The following is a 9,588-nucleotide window of genomic DNA, read 5'->3' on the forward strand; positions in this document are numbered from 1 at the left end:
CCTAAAGCACCACATGTCTACCAATGGCTTTTATTCTACTCCACTATTTTTTAATTTGACTGCTGTGGACTGTGAGTCATCAATGGCAGCTTTATGCATTTCATGGATTAGCTAGCACCTAAAAATAACTGGAGACTTAATGCAAACAGCACATAAGCCCACACAGTCTCTTAGCTGCCAACATACATCTGTTTGCCAACCTTGAAATATACCCACCGAGCTTCAAATCAAAGAATGTGGAGTGGCCACCTACTGGGTGAGGCAGCAATATGCTGAGTGCTGGTGAGGGGTCCTGCTTGACCTTAGGGTTATCTAAGACACAGTGGTGCCTGTCCTTGTCAGCATCCTCATACAGACAGTAAGGAGAAGAGTGAAAGTCAGAAAGGATTTTTTTGACAGATGTAGAGATGGACGGGACCTCAGAGGTCTTCTAATCTAAACTCATCATTTTACAGATGAGGAAACTGAGACCCAGAGTTTGAGTAATTTATCCATGGTTAGATATGTGAGGATTTAAATCAAAGTCCTCTGACTCCAGGGCCAGTATTTTTATATTGCTTTGCTTTTCTATGGAAGTTAGTCTTCATGTTAAACGTCTAAAAGCCAATTTAGTGGAATAGAGGAGTGAACATGGCTTTTTTTTAATGTGCATGTTTTTCACCTGAGTTTTATCAGTGCTTTCTTTGGTATCAAGCATTTATGGAAACTCTGCAGACCCCCAGAGGAAAGAGAGCAGGCCCATTAGAATTCTTGTTTTGATCCAATGAAAAACACTTGTCAGAATCCCTTTTCATCGACACCTGATTAGTCAAATGAAGCATGGCAAGGAGCCAGCACTTAAGGACCTAAGGTGCAAGCCATCTCACAATCAAAGCTCTGTGTGAATAGAGGGGCATTAGTGTGCCTTTAGTGCCTCATCCTGAAGGATTTTAAACTTAAAGTTTATGTTTACAGCATGATTTGTAGGTATCATTCAGTTGCCTACCAGGTCAGAGGGTTACTTCCAGGAAACAGTAAGTGAGAGTTAGAATTAGCATTGATTAAGTGACTTCAATAGAAACACTCACAGATATTCTCATATGCTACAAAAATGGCTTTTTATTAATAATGTTTAGACACTGAAATCAATAGATCTCTCTCTTATCCTCTTCACCACTGACACAAGATTTTCTGGTTTTATTGGTTTCAAAGGGTTGCTTAAGAAAAGGAAACTCAAGAGAGCAGTGGGCTCTTCACAACAGGTAGAAATAAGATGAAATAATACTGTTTGGAACCCAAATGAGCAGGTTTTAATTTCATAGCTTCCCCAAGGCAAAATCAAAACCACAAAGCAGGGAAGCCTGCTCTGTGGCCCGACCTCAGGTGGCATCTTTGCTCCCTAGCTCTAGGCAGGATTTCCCTATTTTAGAGAGCGCTAAGCAAAAAACAGATGCCCTTCCCATTTGTGAAAACATAGCCCTCTTGGTAGGGAAAAGGGAGACATATTTTAACAACAGACGTTTTGTTTTCTCTGCATCTTGTTTCTGGTGATGTGTACATATGTGTGTATATACACATAGATTAATCTAAGGCTGAAATATACAATCAAACAAAATATAAATATATATGTGTATATGCAGAGCTGTTTGGATCTAGTAGATATTGACTGGTTTTTTGGTTGCTTTTCCATGCAGTTTTGTACTCCCCAGAGCCTGGCCCTTTTTCCTTCTCCCCCCCCCCCCCCCACATACATATACACACTCACACTCTCACATTTATACAGTAGGTGCTTAATACTTTCCTAGTTGGTTTGTTGCTTGATTATACATGCACACTGAATTTGGAAAATTGCATAGTCCATGAGTTTGCAGCCAACCAGGTAGATGATCTTTTTTAGATATCTTTGGGAAAGAATTTCCTTCCCACTCTGGTGTTTTTCTCATGAATGAAAGCATGAACTTGTGATGAAGCTAAGTGTAATGGTAGGTTGGGGAAAGAAGGTTGCTTTATTACCAAAGGCAGCAGCAGGGAAAACAAGTTTGGCAGAAGGAAAATCACAAGGGATTATAGAATTAGAACAAAGAAACACGAGATATAATCCAGTCCAACTCCATTGGTTTTACAAAGTTGACAGAGCTATTATTTGAATCTAAGTCTTCTAACTCCCATTCATGTCACAGTTCTGTTAATTAATATTAATATATGTGTGACCTCAGAAAAGTCACCAAATCTGTATCTCAGGTTCCTCATCTGTAAAATGAGGAGATCTCTAAGGTTATTTTCAGCTATAAATCCTATGATAATTTCTGCCTTAAAATTTCATTAGGCTAAGAAATATTAGACTTAGAGAATAGTAGTTATAAGAAGGACCAGAGTGATATAGATTAGATTAAAAGAATGGTTTTTGGAATAGATATATTTCTATCTTGCTATGAAAACTTCCAAAAAAGGATTTTTCCCATTTTTCCTTTGCATGTCTTAAAGATGATTAGTTGTGTAGGGTGTATGTATGTATGTGTGTGTGTGTGTATGTATTTGTTTGTGTATATGTTAGAGATGGAACAGGGAAAAGTAGGAAATTAGACCATAGAATGGAAAATGAAGCCAATTTGATCTTTGTATTATCTTGCTTTTCTTTTGTCAGATCAGGTGAAATGTTAAAAGACTTAAAATGTGCAGCTTAAGTAAAAAGAAGGAACATGGAAACCACTGAGATAAATAGGAAGTAACTAACATTTCATCAATAAAATCATAATTCACCATCTAACATGTTATGGAGAGGAAGAGAGAAGTAAAACAGCAAGCTCATGGCCAAGAAATATCATCGTTCTTGAGTATACCTCTTGCCCACAAGGGAGTTTAAGATCCTCTGCTTTCAAAACCATCCTAGAAAGGCAGGAAGGAACTATAGATTCTGTTCATTTAGAATGAATCAAGGTAAATAGAGTCTGTTGTAATGGTGCCAAGAAGGTTGATGGACTGCATAAACAGAAATGTATTCTATGCTTTTGACCTCATAGGAATCAACCTATTGTTTGAATATCTCCCTCTAGTGGCAAATAGATATCATTGTAATCTTCCTATATTTCCAGATTTAGCACCAAATGAATGAATGAATGGGGGGGGGGGTTATTAAGCATTTACATTTTTCAAGCTCTTGTAAAGTGCTAGAGATATAAAGAAGTAATGAGTTAGCTTTTGCTTTTTAGAAACTCACACTTTAATTGGAGGAGATAAAGCACATAAGAAAATTCAACTTCAGGTTGAAAAGTCCAAAATCCCTAAGGATTCAGTTTTGGGGCAGGTGGCAAGGTCCAGGGATTTTAATGTTATTGCAGTAAGTTATATGTCAGCATGGGATAAGGTAGGGAAGATTCTGCAGGGATAATGACTTACAATAAAGTCTGGAGGATTTTAAGAGGAAATGGTAGCAAAGAAATAAGTTCTTCAAGTCCCCCATCTCACCAAAGAGAAGGATCAGAGATTTTAGAGCTGGAAGGGACTTTCAAGGTCAGTGAGGTCAAATCATTCATTTTACAGATGAGAAAATGAAGATCCAGAGAAGTAAAAGTATCTTGCTCAGTGTCACACAGATAATACGAGACAGAACCAGTGTTCAAGCCCAGATTTTATGATTGACTCCATGACCAACTCCTTTTCCATTATACTGAGTTGTTTTGACTTGACAGACAAATCAGAACATTTGGTAATCAGGAAAACTGGCTTTACTGTATAAAAATTTTTTGTAATGCTACATATTTGTCACAATTTTGTAAACCTTATTCAAAACACATACTATTCTCATGCCTATGTTTCCTGTTTTGTATGCCCTCCCCATCCTTTTTATCCTTCCCCCTCCTCTCTTATTATTGAAATCTCACTCCAGTCTTCAGGATATATATATATATATATATATATCTATATATCTCAAGTCCTTGTTTAACTTTCCAGGACTCACTGACTTGTTACTCTTCTGAACTACTAAGCTTTTGTTTTTTTATGTTCATATGGGTTGTATAATCCTATACCTTGTATCTGTAATATTGTCTGTTACCTACAGTAAATGTTTGTTGAGGTTTATTGTATCATGTATGTATGTCTATCCCCTTATCTGGATTGTAAGTTCCCTCAGGGCAAGAAATAGGTCTTCTACATCTCTATTTTCCCATAGAAACTTGATTATCATGAGTGCTCAGTTAATATTTGTTGAATTGATTTGAAAACACAAACCTAGTGTAATGTCACAATCAACAATTATTCATTAAGTAGTTATTAAGTTTTGGGTTAAGGGTGCAATAGTAAAGACTTTGAACAGATAAAAATAATATGGGACATGCTTCCTAGCTTCAAAAGTAATTAAATTATTATATAGTCTCTATTCGATAGGAAATGATTAGTATAACTGGTAGCAGTTTTTGAAATGTAGAATTCTAGGAGAGCAGAATATAGCATTCATGTCCTTTTGGAAATTTATTTTGGTGAGATATATTTTCTAATGTTAAATTCACATTCAGAATGTTTAAAAATTCTGATGGTGAGCCCAATTTTAAATACAAATTTATTAGTTTTGAATGTTTTAGGATGTTTGTCCAAGATAGAGTTTAAATGACATGGAGTGGGGAAACATTTCAGGTAAAATTCAAATGGGAAAAATATACAGAGAATTGAAATGGTTATTTAAATAATTCCAGGCCCTCAAAAAACTGCTAGAGGAAAGGGGAGAAGGAAAGGGGATGATACTCAGAATGAGTAATTCAGTTCAACTTGCTGTACTGATCAAACTGTCTTCCTAAAATAGGAAGAAGGTATAAATTGCAAAATAGGAAATTTCCACTTGATATAAGGAAAACCAGTTAGACCTGTTCAAAACTACAATGCAATACTCCTTGAGATAGTGAGTTCCCTGTTTTCAGGCAAAGTCTAAATGACTGTTTGTCTAAGGTCACAGGATCATCAATGAAGAAATGTAAGCTAAATGACTTTACCCAAAGTCACACATTTGAATGGGGATTCAAATGATGGTCATCTAACTCCAAATCTTTTTATAGAGGAAATTTTTGTTGTGTTCCAGGTTACTCTGTGTTTCATTACTCTCATCCTTTTATCAGCTAAACTCCCTGAGAAAGCCATCTGTAATCCATGCCCACTATTCCCTTGCCCTCACTCAGTTCCAAACCAATTACAATCTGGATCCATCCCCTAATTTGACTACAACTACCCACTTCACAGTTGCCAGCAATTTCTTAATTGCCAAATCTAATGGTCTTTTCTAAGCCTTATGCTCTTTGTCCTCTCTAAAGCCTTTGAAACTATTGACCATCCTCTTTTTTTTAAGGTTTTTTTGCAAGGTAATGGGGTTAAGTGGCTTGCCCAAGGCCACACAGCTAGGTAATTATTAGGTGTCTGAAGTCAGATTTGAACTCAGGTACTCCTGACTCCAGGGCCAGTGCTCTATCCACTGCATCACCTAGCCTCCCTGACCACCCTCTTCTCAGAGATACTCCTCCTCTCTAGGTTTTCATGGTTCTTTCTTCCTCTAATTTTCTCATTTAATAAGAGTGCTTATAAAATATTTATTATCACTATGCAGGTGATTCCCAGATCCATATATCCAACCCTAAACTTTTTCCTTAGTTCCATTTTTCCATTACCAAATCTTTTTTTTAACTTCTTGAACTGTATATCCTGCAGGTCTGCCAAACTCTATATGTCTAAAGGAGAGCACATCATCTTTCACCCCAAACCCTCCTCTTCTGGAGTTCCCCATTACTGTTGACTGGACTGCCACCTTCCCAATCATCCATCTTAACTTCAGCCTCAATGTCAACTCATCTCTCATACTCAGTCCACATTTATTCAGTCTATTACCAAGTCTTGTTAATTCTGCCTTCATGGAGTCTCTTCTGTCTACTTTTTCATACTCACAAGACCACTACTCCAGTGAAGGCTTTCTTTACCTCACATCCAGACTGTAATAGGAGTTTTCTCGTTGGTCTCCTTAAAGCAAATTGAGAGGAGCAGGCATTCCCAAGCAAATCCTATCCTCATCACCAATTAAAGGGCAGGAGCTCTGGGTTTTTTTCCCTCATTGTCCATAGATTCTCTAATTTTGAGAGACCAAAGAAATACTGTCTTGGAAGAGTTAGAGAGATTTATTGTACAGACTTGGTAGCAGGAGGTTGCAGGGTCAAATCCACACATAAATCAATCCACATATCCCAAGTCTGCTTCTCAGTTCCCCAGGGTCCCAGTCTTCTCCTTCTCCCATTTGTCTGCTTTTTTACTTTCCCCTAGTCCCAAGTCTACTCTCTTCACTGTTTTCCCAGGTTTGTCCCCTAGCCTGGACATTAATAGGGGCACAGAACAAAGATGGCTCTAGGACAAATTTAGAGTTACATAAGCATCATAAGTATAAGCAATGTTATGTAAATATGCTACATCCAAATTCCATATTTGGACTTCACATCCGGACAAGCTGGACTAAGGGAAATTCATATTCATATTTGGACTAAAAGGCTTGCCTTACAGTCTCCCTTCCTTAAGTCTCTTCCCATTCAAATCTTTTTGGCATTTAAAACCCTTAACAACCCTGCCTCTTCCTAACTTTTCTGTTTTCTTATAATTAATTCCCCTACACCTATTCAGTAATCAAGGAATACCTATCTACCCTGCCTTGCACATAATATTCCTATCTTTTGGCTTCAGGTCTTTGAAGTGTCTGCATGTCTTGATTTCTCTTACTCTTCCCATTTATGTAACATTTTCTCTGTCTTCCTTCTGTTCTTAGCAAGCTACGTGGTTCATTAGAAAAAGGGCTGGGTAGAGTGAGGAACATTCAAGTTCAAATCCAAACTCCAAAGCTTATTAACCCTGGGACCATGGGAAAGTCACTTAACCTCAGTTTGCTCAATTGTAAAATGGGGATAATAATAGCCCCTATCTCCAAGAGAAGTTGTGAGAGTCAAATGAACAATTTGTAAAGCACATAGAAGACACCTAATAAATGTTTGTGTTCTTCCTATCTTTTAAGATTCAGCTGAATTCTCACCTTCTGCTTGATGCCTTTACTGACCCCTCATACTACCCTTCATTCACTAATGTCTTCCTTCTATTATTGCCCTCCACCATACTGTATGTCTCCTATGTATGTGGTTGTTGGCATATTGACTCCTCCATTAGAATGTCAGCTCCTTGAGGGCAGGAACCATAGTTTTACTTTCATTGTATCCCTAGCTCTGACATATAGTGTCTGACATATAGTAAATGCTCTAAGCTTTGTAATATTGATTGTCTGCATATATATGAATATTTGATCCTAGTGAAGGTAAAATTTAAGCCTCTATAACAGTAGCATCAAAGTACCTATTTTTCTAGGGCTATGGGAATATCTTTGGAATGAGGAATCCAGAATTTAAAAAGAAAGATAAAAGGACCTTTGAAGTGAAAAACATGGTTTTCTCTCATCTACTATCTCAAAATAAATAAGATATTAATATCAACAGATTTAGTGTATTTCAATCATGGTCTTTATTGACCACCTTCCCCTTTCCTGTCTCCTACACAGTCCTTCTTATAAGTAGAATTTTTGAACTCTTGAAAATACAGAAAAATTTCTCTCCCTGCCACCCCACTATTTGAGTTTTGTTATGGAGCTGAACAAAAAGCTACAAGTCTTCTAACTTGTAAGATGTCAGAAATAATTTGTGAAGTAATTGATGAAAGTGGTTCATCTATATTCTACCTCTTAAGACTGACAGATAACATATTCAGATATGAAAGCTTCTGAAAAATTCCATCCTAATGAGACTATAGATACCTGACAAGTAATTTATAAACCAAAATTGTCATACAGATTTATTTGTGAGTATCAAATAAATATTTCCTTATTTATAGAGATCAAAATTGCAGAGAATAACAAATTGTATGTGCCTTTTGTTAGTCTTTAGATGGTTACATTGATCCTGTTTTTTATGTATAACATTACTTTGAAGAGATTAAATATTCCAGAGAAATCAGCTATGCTTCAAGGCCACTTATACACACAACCACTTGTCCTGCTAAGGATGTTTTAGTCTGATCATTTATTGTTCAGGCATCTAGTACAAACTAGAGAGAAAACATGGCCTCAGTCTGATAAGCTAAGTTAGGCTGATGTGCTAAAAACAACAGATAAAGACGAACCTTGTACCCCTACCCCCACCAAAATTGGTTGGATTAAGATAGATAATTTGCAAAAGAAAATAAGGATGTTCAACCCATTATCTTCTTTCATCTCCTTCAGGCACACCCACTACACTGTCCTACTTCACAAAGGGGAAAAATGTCTCTTTTTCCTTAAATGGAAAATAGAGATTAATGGAGGCAAGGAAAATATGTAATGGGATGTACTTTCTCCCAATGGTACATTCAACCCACAGGGGACCTCTCTTTGTGAATTTATGACAACTTGATCTAAAATATGGAAGTCTTACAGAAAGGGTATCTTTTGAAAGAACAGCTAAAAATAAGTAAGAATTGGAAGGAATAAAAGGCAGGTGCTAAGGTAGATTACTAAGAGGAAATGACAGTGCCTAGAATATGGAAAATGAGACTATCACAAGGCATGCCTAGAAAGTGAGTCAGAATTAAAGTGAAAGATTTTATTACGGAGAACTAAGACAGTGAGGAGAAAAGCATAATACCTTTCAGTATCCTGGTTTCACCTCTTTAATAGATCACTTGTAGAGAGAACACATACTCTTCTTGGCTCCATATTTTAACTGTGTCCAAATTCATTTGCTTAAAGAGAATGTTGGGAGGGAAACTGACTTCATTCAGCATATATATATATATATATATATATATATATATATATATATATATATATATATATATAAAACAGGTGGCCAAGGTATATGTATAACTGAGGAAAGTCATGCTTCTAACACTGTAGAATTGCTTCTTTTGTCTGGTGATGTCTTGGTGTTGTTGAATATGTATCACTGTGTCTCTCTGGGCATCTCCAAGCTATTCTGTATATCCATCTACCAAGGTGTGGTGACTAGACAATCTTTTACTAACTACTCTCTTAGTATATAACTAAGGCTATAATTCAGAGCATATAGCCAAAGAAAGCTAACAACAAAAGCCAGCAAAAATCCAAACAAACAAAACCCACCTCAGACTAAGATTATTCTTTAAATGTTGTATGTCTGATATTGTTACCAAGGATGTAATCTCAGACAACTATGTGACTAGGGTTTAGGAAATGTCTTAAAACTTCATCACAGGGGCGGCTAGGTGGCATAGTGGATAAGGCACAGGCCTTGGAGTCAGGAGTACCTGGGTTCAAATCCGGTCTCAGACACTTAATAATTACCTAGCTGTGTGGCCTTAGGCAAGCCACTTAACCCCATTTGCTTTGCAAAAACCTAAAAAAAAAAATTCATCATGACCCTTGTTAATCCTATTACAATGAGTATTTAAAAAAATCAACACCTTTTTTAGGAACTCCATTTAAAAAAAAAAAACCTTAAAGAGTTCAGTGGAGGTTGGACTAAACCCCAATAGTAAAAGCCTCTGATCAGGCATGCAAGTAAAGTTAGGCCAGGTAAAGAAGCCATGGCCACC

At 36.8% G+C, this 9,588-nt stretch overlaps 1 protein-coding gene across 24 annotated transcripts in view; it reads left to right on the forward strand.

The window, feature by feature from the left end:
- Positions 1-9,588, forward strand: part of ATXN1 (ataxin 1) — a 521,647-nt gene that overhangs the window by 504,013 nt on the left and 8,046 nt on the right. The gene's annotated exons all lie outside the window — the stretch shown is intronic.

This window comes from Macrotis lagotis, chromosome X (assembly GCF_037893015.1).
Source record: "Macrotis lagotis isolate mMagLag1 chromosome X, bilby.v1.9.chrom.fasta, whole genome shotgun sequence".
In the NCBI taxonomy this organism is placed as follows: domain Eukaryota; kingdom Metazoa; phylum Chordata; class Mammalia; order Peramelemorphia; family Peramelidae; genus Macrotis; species Macrotis lagotis.